Source organism: Dendrobates tinctorius, unplaced genomic scaffold (genome assembly GCF_039654945.1).
Source record: "Dendrobates tinctorius isolate UK_male_01 unplaced genomic scaffold, ASM3965494v1 ptg000272l, whole genome shotgun sequence".
NCBI classification, from domain to species: Eukaryota; Metazoa; Chordata; class Amphibia; order Anura; family Dendrobatidae; genus Dendrobates; species Dendrobates tinctorius.
Window position 1 is genome coordinate 11,776,583 of NW_027361939.1, and position 14,628 is coordinate 11,791,210.

The 14,628-nt window shown below is 40.4% G+C and overlaps 21 non-coding genes across 21 annotated transcripts; all 21 read right to left on the bottom strand.

Moving 5' to 3' along the window:
* Positions 1-299: 299 nt before the first annotated feature.
* TRNAR-CCU (transfer RNA arginine (anticodon CCU)) lies at positions 300-372 on the bottom strand. The gene has a single exon. It is a non-coding gene; the product is annotated as a tRNA-Arg (tRNA).
* A 126-nt stretch (positions 373-498) lies between these two features.
* TRNAI-UAU (transfer RNA isoleucine (anticodon UAU)) lies at positions 499-591 on the bottom strand. Its single transcript is given in 2 exon segments — positions 499-534; positions 554-591. It is a non-coding gene; the product is annotated as a tRNA-Ile (tRNA).
* Positions 592-1,478: 887 nt separating this feature from the next.
* TRNAR-CCU (transfer RNA arginine (anticodon CCU)) lies at positions 1,479-1,551 on the bottom strand. Its single transcript has one exon. It is a non-coding gene; the product is annotated as a tRNA-Arg (tRNA).
* A 126-nt stretch (positions 1,552-1,677) lies between these two features.
* Positions 1,678-1,770, bottom strand: TRNAI-UAU (transfer RNA isoleucine (anticodon UAU)). The gene is given in 2 exon segments: positions 1,678-1,713; positions 1,733-1,770. It is a non-coding gene; the product is annotated as a tRNA-Ile (tRNA).
* A 1,106-nt stretch (positions 1,771-2,876) lies between these two features.
* On the bottom strand, positions 2,877-2,969 carry TRNAI-UAU (transfer RNA isoleucine (anticodon UAU)). Its single transcript is given in 2 exon segments — positions 2,877-2,912; positions 2,932-2,969. It is a non-coding gene; the product is annotated as a tRNA-Ile (tRNA).
* Positions 2,970-4,055: 1,086 nt separating this feature from the next.
* Positions 4,056-4,148, bottom strand: TRNAI-UAU (transfer RNA isoleucine (anticodon UAU)). The gene is given in 2 exon segments: positions 4,056-4,091; positions 4,111-4,148. It is a non-coding gene; the product is annotated as a tRNA-Ile (tRNA).
* Positions 4,149-5,035: 887 nt separating this feature from the next.
* Positions 5,036-5,108, bottom strand: TRNAR-CCU (transfer RNA arginine (anticodon CCU)). The gene has a single exon. It is a non-coding gene; the product is annotated as a tRNA-Arg (tRNA).
* Positions 5,109-5,234: 126 nt separating this feature from the next.
* TRNAI-UAU (transfer RNA isoleucine (anticodon UAU)) lies at positions 5,235-5,327 on the bottom strand. Its single transcript is given in 2 exon segments — positions 5,235-5,270; positions 5,290-5,327. It is a non-coding gene; the product is annotated as a tRNA-Ile (tRNA).
* An 884-nt stretch (positions 5,328-6,211) lies between these two features.
* TRNAR-CCU (transfer RNA arginine (anticodon CCU)) lies at positions 6,212-6,284 on the bottom strand. Its single transcript has one exon. It is a non-coding gene; the product is annotated as a tRNA-Arg (tRNA).
* A 126-nt stretch (positions 6,285-6,410) lies between these two features.
* TRNAI-UAU (transfer RNA isoleucine (anticodon UAU)) lies at positions 6,411-6,503 on the bottom strand. The gene is given in 2 exon segments: positions 6,411-6,446; positions 6,466-6,503. It is a non-coding gene; the product is annotated as a tRNA-Ile (tRNA).
* Positions 6,504-7,390: 887 nt separating this feature from the next.
* TRNAR-CCU (transfer RNA arginine (anticodon CCU)) lies at positions 7,391-7,463 on the bottom strand. The gene has a single exon. It is a non-coding gene; the product is annotated as a tRNA-Arg (tRNA).
* A 126-nt stretch (positions 7,464-7,589) lies between these two features.
* TRNAI-UAU (transfer RNA isoleucine (anticodon UAU)) lies at positions 7,590-7,682 on the bottom strand. Its single transcript is given in 2 exon segments — positions 7,590-7,625; positions 7,645-7,682. It is a non-coding gene; the product is annotated as a tRNA-Ile (tRNA).
* An 887-nt stretch (positions 7,683-8,569) lies between these two features.
* On the bottom strand, positions 8,570-8,642 carry TRNAR-CCU (transfer RNA arginine (anticodon CCU)). The gene has a single exon. It is a non-coding gene; the product is annotated as a tRNA-Arg (tRNA).
* A 126-nt stretch (positions 8,643-8,768) lies between these two features.
* Positions 8,769-8,861, bottom strand: TRNAI-UAU (transfer RNA isoleucine (anticodon UAU)). Its single transcript is given in 2 exon segments — positions 8,769-8,804; positions 8,824-8,861. It is a non-coding gene; the product is annotated as a tRNA-Ile (tRNA).
* Positions 8,862-9,745: 884 nt separating this feature from the next.
* Positions 9,746-9,818, bottom strand: TRNAR-CCU (transfer RNA arginine (anticodon CCU)). Its single transcript has one exon. It is a non-coding gene; the product is annotated as a tRNA-Arg (tRNA).
* Positions 9,819-9,944: 126 nt separating this feature from the next.
* Positions 9,945-10,037, bottom strand: TRNAI-UAU (transfer RNA isoleucine (anticodon UAU)). The gene is given in 2 exon segments: positions 9,945-9,980; positions 10,000-10,037. It is a non-coding gene; the product is annotated as a tRNA-Ile (tRNA).
* Positions 10,038-10,924: 887 nt separating this feature from the next.
* On the bottom strand, positions 10,925-10,997 carry TRNAR-CCU (transfer RNA arginine (anticodon CCU)). The gene has a single exon. It is a non-coding gene; the product is annotated as a tRNA-Arg (tRNA).
* A 126-nt stretch (positions 10,998-11,123) lies between these two features.
* Positions 11,124-11,216, bottom strand: TRNAI-UAU (transfer RNA isoleucine (anticodon UAU)). The gene is given in 2 exon segments: positions 11,124-11,159; positions 11,179-11,216. It is a non-coding gene; the product is annotated as a tRNA-Ile (tRNA).
* Positions 11,217-12,302: 1,086 nt separating this feature from the next.
* On the bottom strand, positions 12,303-12,395 carry TRNAI-UAU (transfer RNA isoleucine (anticodon UAU)). The gene is given in 2 exon segments: positions 12,303-12,338; positions 12,358-12,395. It is a non-coding gene; the product is annotated as a tRNA-Ile (tRNA).
* Positions 12,396-13,282: 887 nt separating this feature from the next.
* On the bottom strand, positions 13,283-13,355 carry TRNAR-CCU (transfer RNA arginine (anticodon CCU)). The gene has a single exon. It is a non-coding gene; the product is annotated as a tRNA-Arg (tRNA).
* Positions 13,356-13,481: 126 nt separating this feature from the next.
* On the bottom strand, positions 13,482-13,574 carry TRNAI-UAU (transfer RNA isoleucine (anticodon UAU)). The gene is given in 2 exon segments: positions 13,482-13,517; positions 13,537-13,574. It is a non-coding gene; the product is annotated as a tRNA-Ile (tRNA).
* Positions 13,575-14,628: the final 1,054 nt, after the last annotated feature.

The following is a 14,628-nucleotide window of genomic DNA, read 5'->3' on the forward strand; positions in this document are numbered from 1 at the left end:
TATTTTGAGATTTGCAAACATTGTGTGGTTGAAAGCATATCCATATCTTAGAAAATATACTCTGTGGTATTCGGGGCATTAGTGAAGATGAAAACAATTAAGTTGCTAGGCTTTTCCGCCACACAAAGTCGATACTGCTGCGTGTTAACACTTGTCTCAGTACATAGAAAGGATAGCTCTAAATGGCAGAGGTTTGCAAGAACTAAGTCACGAGAAAACAAGACAATCGTCCAGTAGAACAGTTTTCACCTGCACCATCAACATTCCATGAGATGCTGTTGGAAAGGGAAATCCACAAGCACCCCAGATGGGACTCGAACCCACAATCCCTGGCGTAGGAGGCCAGTGCATTATCCATTAGGCCACTGGGGCTGGTTAGCAAAGGTAAAAAATCAAAAAAAATTTTTTTCCTCATAAGAGTGAAGCAATCGCCACCAAATCATGAACCGATTCAACTACTTCAGTAGTCAAAAATACTAAAGAAAGACAAGAAAAGAATGCTCCAGGTGAGGGTCAAACTCACAACCTCGGCATTGCTCAACAGTTACTGCTTTATAAGTACCGCGCGCTGACGGATTGCGCCACTGGAGCCATGCGGGTACGGATGGAAAGGATAAATTCTCCAAAAAAAAGAGACATTTGAAAGGGGATTGTTCTTCAGGAAATTAACTATTGCTTACAACAGGTTTGGGCGGGGGGTTATAATAATGTTTGACAATATGTATTCTACCATATCGCAATCTTTCTTAAAAATGAGAAATTGGTGCGCTGGGTCTTTTTAGACTCAAACATCCTGGGATTTTTTCAGGAAATGCGCTCGTACATTTGCTGCAATGAACACACGTTGACGCTATAGTTTGCATTGAAGCATCTAATGAGGGTTTGCCAAAATTCTTCTGAATTCAGGGGCAAAAGGGTCATCTGTGACATCACCTTTTGTGATTCCTAGATCCTGTATTAACAGCTGCGTACAGAGGTGTTGTCAGTCTTTGTAACCCTACCTCTGACATTAAGGTGAAACTGCTCGAGAACGACAGGATGTACGAGTCCAAAATAGCTCCAGTGGCCAGGATGAAAATTGAAAGATTACTCATTTTGTTTTTTAATAAAGAACATGATATGGAAAACCATTGTCAAACATGTTCCAAAAATGGTTCACTTTTTTCACTTATTCTTTTATATTTTGAGATTTGCAAACATTGTGTGGTTGAAAGCATATCCATATCTTAGAAAATATACTCTGTGGTATTCGGGGCATTAGTGAAGATGAAAACAATTAAGATGCTAGGCTTTTCCGCCACACAAAGTCGATACTGTTGCGTGTTAACACTTCTCTCAGTACATAGAAAGGATCGCTCTAAATGGCAGAGGTTTGCAAGAACTAAGTCACGAGAAAACAAGACAATCGTCCAGTAGAACAGTTTTCACCTGCACCATCAACATTCCATGAGATGCTGTTGGAAAGGGAAATCCACAAGCACCCCAGATGGGACTCGAACCCACAATCCCTGGCTTAGGAGGCCAGTGCCTTATCCATTAGGCCACTGGGGCTGGTTAGCAAAGGTAAGAAATCAAAAAAAATTTTTTTCCTCATAAGAGTGAAGCAATCGCCACGAAATAATGAACCGATTCAACTACTTCAGTAGTCAAAAATACTAAAGAAAGACAAGAAAAGAATGCTCCAGGTGAGGGTCGAACTCACAACCTCAGCATTGCTCAACAGTTACTGCTTTATAAGTACCGCGCGCTGACCAATTGCGCCACTGGAGCCATGCGGGTACGGATGGAAAGGATAAATTCTCCAAAAAAAAGAGACATTTGAAAGGGGATTGTTCTTCAGGAAATTAACTATTGCTTACAACAGGTTTGGGCGGGGGGTTATAATAATGTTTGACAATATGTATTCTACCATATCGCAATCTTTCTTAAAAATGAGAAATTTGTGCGCTGGGTCTTTTTAGACTCAAACATCCTGGGATTTTTTCAGGAAATGCGCTCGTACATTTGCTGCAATGAACACACGTTGACGCTATAGTTTGCATTGAATCATCTAATGAGGGTTTGCCAAAATTCTTCTGAATTCAGGGGCAAAAGGGTCATCTGTGACATCACCTTTTGTGATTCCTAGATCCTGTATTAACAGCTGCGTACAGAGGTGTTGTCAGTCTTTGTAACCCTACCTCTGACATTAAGGTGAAACTGCTCGAGAACGACAGGATGTACGAGTCCAAAATAGCTCCAGTGGCCAGGGTGAAAATTGAAAGATTACTCATTTTGTTTTTTAATAAAGAACATGATATGGAAAACCATTGTCAAAAATGTTCCAAAAATGGTTCACTTTTTTCACTTATTCTTTTATATTTTGAGATTTGCAAACATTGTGTGGTTGAAAGCATATCCATATCTTAGAAAATATACTCTGTGGTATTCGGGGCATTAGTGAAGATGAAAACAATTAAGATGCTAGGCTTTTCCGCCACACAAAGTCGATACTGTTGCGTGTTAACACTTCTCTCAGTACATAGAAAGGATGGCTCTAAATGGCAGAGGTTTGCAAGAACTAAGTCACGAGAAAACAAGACAATCGTCCAGTAGAACAGTTTTCATATGCACCATCAACATTCCATGAGATGCTGTTGGAAAGGGAAATCCACAAGCACCCCAGACGGGACTCGAACCCAAAATCCCTGGCTTAGGAGGCCAGTGCCTTATCCATTAGGCCACTGCCTTATCCATTAGGCCACTGGGGCTGGTTAGCAACGGTAAAAAATCAAAAAAAATTTTTTTCCTCATAAGAGTGAAGCAATCGCCACCAAATCATGAACCGATTCAACTACTTCAGTAGTCAAAAATACTAAAGAAAGACAAGAAAAGAATGCTCCAGGTGAGGGTCTAACTCACAACCTTGGCATTGCTCAACAGTTACTGCTTTATAAGTACCGCGCGCTGACCGATTGCGCCACTGGAGCCATGCGGGTACGGATGGAAAGGATAAATTCTCCAAAAAAAAGAGACATTTGAAAGGGGATTGTTCTTCAGGAAATTAACTATTGCTTACAACAGGTTTGGGCGGGGGGTTATAATAATGTTTGACAATATGTATTCTACCATATCGCAATCTTTCTTAAAAATGAGAAATTTGTGCGCTGGGTCTTTTTAGACTCAAACATCCTGGGATTTTTTCAGGAAATGAGCTCGTACATTTGCTGCAATGAACACATGTTGACGCTATAGTTTGCATTGAAGCATCTAATGAGGGTTTGCCAAAATTCTTCTGAATTCAGGGGCAAAAGGGTCATCTGTGACATCACCTTTTGTGATTCCTAGATCCTGTATTAACAGCTGCGTACAGAGGTGTTGTCAGTCTTTGTAACCCTATCTCTGAAATTAAGGTGAAACTGCTCGAGAACGACAGGATGTACGAGTCCAAAATAGCTCCAGTGGCCAGGGTGAAAATTGAAAGATTACTTATTTTGTCTTTTAATAAAGAACATGATATGGAAAACCATTGTCAAAAATGTTCCAAAAATGGTTCACTTTTTTCACTTATTCTTTTATATTTTGAGATTTGCAAACATTGAGTGGTTGAAAGCATATCCATATCTTAGAAAATATACTCTGTGGTATTCGGGGCATTAGTGAAGATGAAAACAATTAAGATGCTAGGCTTTTCTGCCACACAAAGTCGATACTGTTGCGTGTTAACACTTCTCTCAGTACATAGAAAGGATCGCTCTAAATGGCAGAGGTTTGCAAGAACTAAGTCACGAGAAAACAAGACAATCGTCCAGTAGAAGAGTTTTCACCTGCACCATCAACATTCCATGAGATGCTGTTGGAAAGGGAAATCCACAAGCACCCCAGACGGGACTCGAACCCACAATCCCTGGCTTAGGAGTCCAGTGCCTTATCCATTAGGCCACTGGGGGCGGTTAGCAAAGGTAAAAAATCAAAAAATTTTTTTTTCCTCATAAGAGTGAAGCAATCGCCACCAAATCATGAACCGATTCAACTACTTCAGTAGTCAAAAATACTAAAGAAAGACAAGAAAAGAATGCTCCAGGTGAGGGTCTAACTCACAACCTCGGCATTGTTCAACAGTTACTGCTTTATAAGTACCGCGCGCTGACCGATTGCGCCACTGGAGCCATGCGGGTACGGATGGAAAGGATAAATTCTCCAAAAAAAAGAGACATTTGAAAGGGGATTGTTCTTCAGGAAATTAACTATTGCTTACAACAGGTTTGGGCGGGGGGTTATAATAATGTTTGACAATATGTATTCTACCATATCGCAATCTTTCTTAAAAATGAGAAATTTGTGCGCTGGGTCTTTTTAGACTCAAACATCCTGGGATTTTTTCAGGAAATGCGCTCGTACATTTGCTGCAATGAACACACGTTGACGCTATAGTTTGCATTGAAGCATCTAATGAGGGTTTGCCAAAATTCTTCTGAATTCAGGGGCAAAAGGGTCATCTGTGACATCACCTTTTGTGATTCCTAGATCCTGTATTAACAGCTGCGTACAGAGGTGTTGTCAGTCTTTGTAACCCTACCTCTGACATTAAGGTGAAACTGCTCGAGAACGACAGGATGTACGAGTCCAAAATAGCTCCAGTGGCCAGGGTGAAAATTGAAAGATTACTCATTTTGTCTTTTAATAAAGAACATGATATGGAAAACCATTGTCAAAAATGTTCCAAAAATGGTTCACTTTTTTCACTTATTCTTTTATATTTTGAGATTTGCAAACATTGTGTGGTTGAAAGCATATCCATATCTTAGAAAATATACTCTGTGGTATTCGGGGCATTAGTGAAGATGAAAACAATTAAGTTGCTAGGCTTTTCCGCCACACAAAGTCGATACTGCTGCGTGTTAACACTTGTCTCAGTACATAGAAAGGATAGCTCTAAATGGCAGAGGTTTGCAAGAACTAAGTCACGAGAAAACAAGACAATCGTCCAGTAGAACAGTTTTCACCTGCACCATCAACATTCCATGAGATGCTGTTGGAAAGGGAAATCCACAAGCACCCCAGATGGGACTCGAACCCACAATCCCTGGCGTAGGAGGCCAGTGCATTATCCATTAGGCCACTGGGGCTGGTTAGCAAAGGTAAAAAATCAAAAAAAATTTTTTTCCTCATAAGAGTGAAGCAATCGCCACCAAATCATGAACCGATTCAACTACTTCAGTAGTCAAAAATACTAAAGAAAGACAAGAAAAGAATGCTCCAGGTGAGGGTCGAACTCACAACCTCGGCATTGCTCAACAGTTACTGCTTTATAAGTACCGCGCGCTGACCGATTGCGCCACTGGAGCCATGCGGGTACGGATGGAAAGGATAAATTCTCCAAAAAAAAGAGACATTTGAAAGGGGATTGTTCTTCAGGAAATTAACTATTGCTTACAACAGGTTTGGGCGGGGGGTTATAATAATGTTTGACAATATGTATTCTACCATATCGCAATCTTTCTTAAAAATGAGAAATTTGTGCGCTGGGTCTTTTTAGACTCAAACATCCTGGGATTTTTTCAGGAAATGCGCTCGTACATTTGCTGCAATGAACACACGTTGACGCTATAGTTTGCATTGAAGCATCTAATGAGGGTTTGCCAAAATTCTTCTGAATTCAGGGGCAAAAGGGTCATCTGTGACATCACCTTTTGTGATTCCTAGATCCTGTATTAACAGCTGCGTACAGAGGTGTTGTCAGTCTTTGTAACCCTACCTCTGACATTAAGGTGAAACTGCTCGAGAACGACAGGATGTACGAGTCCAAAATAGCTCCAGTGGCCAGGATGAAAATTGAAAGATTACTCATTTTGTTTTTTAATAAAGAACATGATATGGAAAACCATTGTCAAACATGTTCCAAAAATGGTTCACTTTTTTCACTTATTCTTTTATATTTTGAGATTTGCAAACATTGTGTGGTTGAAAGCATATCCATATCTTAGAAAATATACTCTGTGGTATTCGGGGCATTAGTGAAGATGAAAACAATTAAGATGCTAGGCTTTTCCGCCACACAAAGTCGATACTGTTGCGTGTTAACACTTCTCTCAGTACATAGAAAGGATCGCTCTAAATGGCAGAGGTTTGCAAGAACTAAGTCACGAGAAAACAAGACTGTCCAGTAGAACAGTTTTCACCTGCACCATCAACATTCCATGAGATGCTGTTGGAAAGGGAAATCCACAAGCACCCCAGATGGGACTCGAACCCACAATCCCTGGCTTAGGAGGCCAGGGCCTTATCCATTAGGCCACTGGGGCTTGTTAGCAAAGGTAAGAAATCAAAAAAAATTTTTTTCCTCATAAGAGTGAAGCAATCGCCACCAAATCATGAACCGATTCAACTACTTCAGTAGTCAAAAATACTAAAGAAAGACAAGAAAAGAATGCTCCAGGTGAGGGTCGAACTCACAACCTCGGCATTGCTCAACAGTTACTGCTTTATAAGTACAGCGCGCTGACCGATTGCGCCACTGGAGCCATGCGGGTACGGATGGAAAGGATAAATTCTCCAAAAAAAAGAGACATTTGAAAGGGGATTGTTCTTCAGGAAATTAACTATTGCTTACAACAGGTTTGGGCGGGGGGTTATAATAATGTTTGACAATATGTATTCTACCATATCGCAATCTTTCTTAAAAATGAGAAATTTGTGCGCTGGGTCTTTTTAGACTCAAACATCCTGGGATTTTTTCAGGAAATGCGCTCGTACATTTGCTGCAATGAACACACGTTGACGCTATAGTTTGCATTGAAGCATCTAATGAGGGTTTGCCAAAATTCTTCTGAATTCAGGGGCAAAAGGGTCATCTGTGACATCACCTTTTGTGATTCCTAGATCCTGTATTAACAGCTGCGTACAGAGGTGTTGTCAGTCTTTGTAACCCTACCTCTGACATTAAGGTGAAACTGCTCGAGAACGACAGGATGTACGAGTCCAAAATAGCTCCAGTGGCCAGGATGAAAATTGAAAGATTACTCATTTTGTTTTTTAATAAAGAACATGATATGGAAAACCATTGTCAAACATGTTCCAAAAATGGTTCACTTTTTTCACTTATTCTTTTATATTTTGAGATTTGCAAACATTGTGTGGTTGAAAGCATATCCATATCTTAGAAAATATACTCTGTGGTATTCGGGGCATTAGTGAAGATGAAAACAATTAAGTTGCTAGGCTTTTCCGCCACACAAAGTCGATACTGCTGCGTGTTAACACTTGTCTCAGTACATAGAAAGGATAGCTCTAAATGGCAGAGGTTTGCAAGAACTAAGTCACGAGAAAACAAGACAATCGTCCAGTAGAACAGTTTTCACCTGCACCATCAACATTCCATGAGATGCTGTTGGAAAGGGAAATCCACAAGCACCCCAGATGGGACTCGAACCCACAATCCCTGGCGTAGGAGGCCAGTGCATTATCCATTAGGCCACTGGGGCTGGTTAGCAAAGGTAAAAAATCAAAAAAAATTTTTTTCCTCATAAGAGTGAAGCAATCGCCACCAAATAATGAACCGATTCAACTACTTCAGTAGTCAAAAATACTAAAGAAAGACAAGAAAAGAATGCTCCAGGTGAGGGTCGAACTCACAACCTCGGCATTGCTCAACAGTTACTGCTTTATAAGTACCGCGCGCTGACCGATTGCGCCACTGGAGCCATGCGGGTACGGATGGAAAGGATAAATTCTCCAAAAAAAAGAGACATTTGAAAGGGGATTGTTCTTCAGGAAATTAACTATTGCTTACAACAGGTTTGGGCGGGGGGTTATAATAATGTTTGACAATATGTATTCTACCATATCGCAATCTTTCTTAAAAATGAGAAATTTGTGCGCTGGGTCTTTTTAGACTCAAACATCCTGGGATTTTTTCAGGAAATGCGCTCGTACATTTGCTGCAATGAACACACGTTGACGCTATAGTTTGCATTGAAGCATCTAATGAGGGTTTGCCAAAATTCTTCTGAATTCAGGGGCAAAAGGGTCATCTGTGACATCACCTTTTGTGATTCCTAGATCCTGTATTAACAGCTGCGTACAGAGGTGTTGTCAGTCTTTGTAACCCTACCTCTGACATTAAGGTGAAACTGCTCGAGAACGACAGGATGTACGAGTCCAAAATAGCTCCAGTGGCCAGGATGAAAATTGAAAGATTACTCATTTTGTTTTTTAATAAAGAACATGATATGGAAAACCATTGTCAAACATGTTCCAAAAATGGTTCACTTTTTTCACTTATTCTTTTATATTTTGAGATTTGCAAACATTGTGTGGTTGAAAGCATATCCATATCTTAGAAAATATACTCTGTGGTATTCGGGGCATTAGTGAAGATGAAAACAATTAAGTTGCTAGGCTTTTCCGCCACACAAAGTCGATACTGCTGCGTGTTAACACTTGTCTCAGTACATAGAAAGGATAGCTCTAAATGGCAGAGGTTTGCAAGAACTAAGTCACGAGAAAACAAGACAATCGTCCAGTAGAACAGTTTTCACCTGCACCATCAACATTCCATGAGATGCTGTTGGAAAGGGAAATCCACAAGCACCCCAGATGGGACTCGAACCCACAATCCCTGGCGTAGGAGGCCAGTGCATTATCCATTAGGCCACTGGGGCTGGTTAGCAAAGGTAAAAAATCAAAAAAAATTTTTTTCCTCATAAGAGTGAAGCAATCGCCACCAAATAATGAACCGATTCAACTACTTCAGTAGTCAAAAATACTAAAGAAAGACAAGAAAAGAATGCTCCAGGTGAGGGTCGAACTCACAACCTCGGCATTGCTCAACAGTTACTGCTTTATAAGTACCGCGCGCTGACCGATTGCGCCACTGGAGCCATGCGGGTACGGATGGAAAGGATAAATTCTCCAAAAAAAAGAGACATTTGAAAGGGGATTGTTCTTCAGGAAATTAACTATTGCTTACAACAGGTTTGGGCGGGGGGTTATAATAATGTTTGACAATATGTATTCTACCATATCGCAATCTTTCTTAAAAATGAGAAATTTGTGCGCTGGGTCTTTTTAGACTCAAACATCCTGGGATTTTTTCAGGAAATGCGCTCGTACATTTGCTGCAATGAACACACGTTGACGCTATAGTTTGCATTGAAGCATCTAATGAGGGTTTGCCAAAATTCTTCTGAATTCAGGGGCAAAAGGGTCATCTGTGACATCACCTTTTGTGATTCCTAGATCCTGTATTAACAGCTGCGTACAGAGGTGTTGTCAGTCTTTGTAACCCTACCTCTGACATTAAGGTGAAACTGCTCGAGAATGACAGGATGTACGAGTCCAAAATAGCTCCAGTGGCCAGGATGAAAATTGAAAGATTACTCATTTTGTTTTTTAATAAAGAACATGATATGGAAAACCATTGTCAAACATGTTCCAAAAATGGTTCACTTTTTTCACTTATTCTTTTATATTTTGAGATTTGCAAACATTGTGTGGTTGAAAGCATATCCATATCTTAGAAAATATACTCTGTGGTATTCGGGGCATTAGTGAAGATGAAAACAATTAAGATGCTAGGCTTTTCCGCCACACAAAGTCGATACTGTTGCGTGTTAACACTTCTCTCAGTACATAGAAAGGATCGCTCTAAATGGCAGAGGTTTGCAAGAACTAAGTCACGAGAAAACAAGACTGTCCAGTAGAACAGTTTTCACCTGCACCATCAACATTCCATGAGATGCTGTTGGAAAGGGAAATCCACAAGCACCCCAGATGGGACTCGAACCCACAATCCCTGGCTTAGGAGGCCAGGGCCTTATCCATTAGGCCACTGGGGCTGGTTAGCAAAGGTAAGAAATCAAAAAAAATTTTTTTCCTCATAAGAGTGAAGCAATCGCCACCAAATCATGAACCGATTCAACTACTTCAGTAGTCAAAAATACTAAAGAAAGACAAGAAAAGAATGCTCCAGGTGAGGGTCGAACTCACAACCTCGGCATTGCTCAACAGTTACTGCTTTATAAGTACCGCGCGCTGACCGATTGCGCCACTGGAGCCATGCGGGTACGGATGGAAAGGATAAATTCTCCAAAAAAAAGAGACATTTGAAAGGGGATTGTTCTTCAGGAAATTAACTATTGCTTACAACAGGTTTGGGCGGGGGGTTATAATAATGTTTGACAATATGTATTCTACCATATCGCAATCTTTCTTAAAAATGAGAAATTTGTGCGCTGGGTCTTTTTAGACTCAAACATCCTGGGATTTTTTCAGGAAATGCGCTCGTACATTTGCTGCAATGAACACACGTTGACGCTATAGTTTGCATTGAAGCATCTAATGAGGGTTTGCCAAAATTCTTCTGAATTCAGGGGCAAAAGGGTCATCTGTGACATCACCTTTTGTGATTCCTAGATCCTGTATTAACAGCTGCGTACAGAGGTGTTGTCAGTCTTTGTAACCCTACCTCTGACATTAAGGTGAAACTGCTCGAGAACGACAGGATGTACGAGTCCAAAATAGCTCCAGTGGCCAGGATGAAAATTGAAAGATTACTCATTTTGTTTTTTAATAAAGAACATGATATGGAAAACCATTGTCAAACATGTTCCAAAAATGGTTCACTTTTTTCACTTATTCTTTTATATTTTGAGATTTGCAAACATTGTGTGGTTGAAAGCATATCCATATCTTAGAAAATATACTCTGTGGTATTCGGGGCATTAGTGAAGATGAAAACAATTAAGATGCTAGGCTTTTCCGCCACACAAAGTCGATACTGTTGCGTGTTAACACTTCTCTCAGTACATAGAAAGGATCGCTCTAAATGGCAGAGGTTTGCAAGAACTAAGTCACGAGAAAACAAGACAATCGTCCAGTAGAACAGTTTTCACCTGCACCATCAACATTCCATGAGATGCTGTTGGAAAGGGAAATGCACAAGCACCCCAGATGGGACTCGAACCCACAATCCCCGGCTTAGGAGGCCAATGCCTTATCCATTAGGCCACTGGGGCTGGTTAGCAAAGGTAAGAAATCAAAAAAAATTTTTTTCCTCATAAGAGTGAAGCAATCGCCACCAAATAATGAACCGATTCAACTACTTCAGTAGTCAAAAATACTAAAGAAAGACAAGAAAAGAATGCTCCAGGTGAGGGTCGAACTCACAACCTCAGCATTGCTCAACAGTTACTGCTTTATAAGTACCGCGCGCTGACCAATTGCGCCACTGGAGCCATGCGGGTACGGATGGAAAGGATAAATTCTCCAAAAAAAAGAGACATTTGAAACGGGATTGTTCTTCAGGAAATTAACTATTGCTTACAACAGGTTTGGGCGGGGGGTTATAATAATGTTTGACAATATGTATTCTACCATATCGCAATCTTTCTTAAAAATGAGAAATTTGTGCGCTGGGTCTTTTTAGACTCAAACATCCTGGGATTTTTTCAGGAAATGCGCTCGTACATTTGCTGCAATGAACACACGTTGACGCTATAGTTTGCATTGAATCATCTAATGAGGGTTTGCCAAAATTCTTCTGAATTCAGGGGCAAAAGGGTCATCTGTGACATCACCTTTTGTGATTCCTAGATCCTGTATTAACAGCTGCGTACAGAGGTGTTGTCAGTCTTTGTAACCCTACCTCTGACATTAAGGTGAAACTGCTCGAGAACGACAGGATGTACGAGTCCAAAATAGCTCCAGTGGCCAGGGTGAAAATTGAAAGATTACTCATTTTGTTTTTTAATAAAGAACATGATATGGAAAACCATTGTCAAAAATGTTCCAAAAATGGTTCACTTTTTTCACTTATTCTTTTATATTTTGAGATTTGCAAACATTGTGTGGTTGAAAGCATATCCATATCTTAGAAAATATACTCTGTGGTATTCGGGGCATTAGTGAAGATGAAAACAATTAAGATGCTAGGCTTTTCCGCCACACAAAGTCGATACTGTTGCGTGTTAACACTTCTCTCAGTACATAGAAAGGATGGCTCTAAATGGCAGAGGTTTGCAAGAACTAAGTCACGAGAAAACAAGACAATCGTCCAGTAGAACAGTTTTCACATGCACCATCAACATTCCATGTGATGCTGTTGGAAAGGGAAATCCACAAGCACCCCAGATGGGACTCGACCCCAAAATCCCTGGCTTAGGAGGACAGTGCCTTATCCATTAGGCCACTGGGGCTGGATAGCAAAGGTAAAAAATCAAAAAAAAATTTTTTCCTCATAAGAGTGAAGCAATCGCCACCAAATCATGAACCGATTCAACTACTTCAGTAGTCAAAAATACTAAAGAAAGACAAGAAAAGAATGCTCCAGGTGAGGGTCTAACTCACAACCTCGGCATTGCTCAACAGTTACTGCTTTATAAGTACCGCGCGCTGACCGATTGCGCCACTGGAGCCATGCGGGTACGGATGGAAAGGATAAATTCTCCAAAAAAAAGAGACATTTGAAAGGGGATTGTTCTTCAGGAAATTAACTATTGCTTACAACAGGTTTGGGCGGGGGGTTATAATAATGTTTGACAATATGTATTCTACCATATCGCAATCTTTCTTAAAAATGAGAAACTTGTGCGCTGGGTCTTTTTAGACTCAAACATCCTGGGATTTTTTCAGGAAATGCGCTCGTACATTTGCTGTAATGAACACACGTTGACGCTATAGTTTGCATTGAAGCATCTAATGAGGGTTTGCCAAAATTCTTCTGAATTCAGGGGCAAAAGGGTCATCTGTGACATCACCTTTTGTGATTCCTAGATCCTGTATTAACAGCTGCGTACAGAGGTGTTGTCAGTCTTTGTAACCCTACCTCTGACATTAAGGTGAAACTGCTCGAGAACGACAGGATGTACGAGTCCAAAATAGCTCCAGTGGCCAGGGTGAAAATTGAAAGATTACTCATTTTGTTTTTTAATAAAGAACATGATATGGAAAACCATTGTCAAAAATGTTCCAAAAATGGTTCACTTTTTTCACTTATTCTTTTATATTTTGAGATTTGCAAACATTGTGTGGTTGAAAGCATATCCATATCTTAGAAAATATACTCTGTGGTATTCGGGGCATTAGTGAAGATGAAAACAATTAAGATGCTAGGCTTTTCTGCCACACAAAGTCGATACTGTTGCGTGTTAACACTTCTCTCAGTACATAGAAAGGATCGCTCTAAATGGCAGAGGTTTGCAAGAACTAAGTCACGAGAAAACAAGACAATCGTCCAGTAGAACAGTTTTCACCTGCACCATCAACATTCCATGAGATGCTGTTGGAAAGGGAAATCCACAAGCACCCCAGATGGGACTCGAACCCACAATCCCTGGCTTAGGAGGCCAGTGCCTTATCCATTAGGCCACTGGGGCTGGTTAGCAAAGGTAAGAAATCAAAAAAAATTTTTTTCCTCATAAGAGTGAAGCAATCGCCACCAAATCATGAACCGATTCAACTACTTCAGTAGTCAAAAATACTAAAGAAAGACAAGAAAAGAATGCTCCAGGTGAGGGTCGAACTCACAATCTCGGCATTGCTCAACAGTTACTGCTTTATAAGTACCGCGCGCTGACCGATTGCGCCACTGTAGCCATGCGGGTACGGATGGAAAGGATAAATTCTCCAAAAAAAGAGACATTTGAAAGGGGATTGTTCTTCAGGAAATTAACTATTGCTTACAACAGGTTTGGGCGGGGGGTTATAATAATGTTTGACAATATGTATTCTACCATATCGCAATCTTTCTTAAAAATGAGAAATTTGTGCGCTGGGTCTTTTTAGACTCAAACATCCTGGGATTTTTTCAGGAAATGCGCTCGTACATTTGCTGCAATGAACACACGTTGACGCTATAGTTTGCATTGAAGCATCTAATGAGGGTTTGCCAAAATTCTTCTGAATTCAGGGGCAAAAGGGTCATCTGTGACATCACCTTTTGTGATTCCTAGATCCTGTATTAACAGCTGCGTACAGAGGTGTTGTCAGTCTTTGTAACCCTACCTCTGACATTAAGGTGAAACTGCTCGAGAACGACAGGATGTACGAGTCCAAAATAGCTCCAGTGGCCAGGGTGAAAATTGAAAGATTACTCATTTTGTTTTTTAATAAAGAACATGATATGGAAAACCATTGTCAAAAATGTTCCAAAAATGGTTCACTTTTTTCACTTATTCTTTTATATTTTGAGATTTGCAAACATTGTGTGGTTGAAAGCATATCCATATCTTAGAAAATATACTCTGTGGTATTCGGGGCATTAGTGAAGATGAAAACAATTAAGATGCTAGGCTTTTCCGCCACACAAAGTCGATACTGTTGCGTGTTAACACTTCTCTCAGTACATAGAAAGGATCGCTCTAAATGGCAGAGGTTTGCAAGAACTAAGTCACGAGAAAACAAGACAATCGTCCAGTAGAACAGTTTTCACCTGCACCATCAACATTCCATGAGATGCTGTTGGAAAGGGAAATCCACAAGCACCAAACGCCACACAAAGTCGATACTGTTGCGTGTTAACACTTCTCTCATTACATAGAAAGGATTGCTCTAAATGGCAGAGGTTTGCAAGAACTAAGTCACGAGAAAACAAGACAATCGTCCAGTAGAACAGTTTTCACCTGCACCATCAACATTCCATGAGATGCT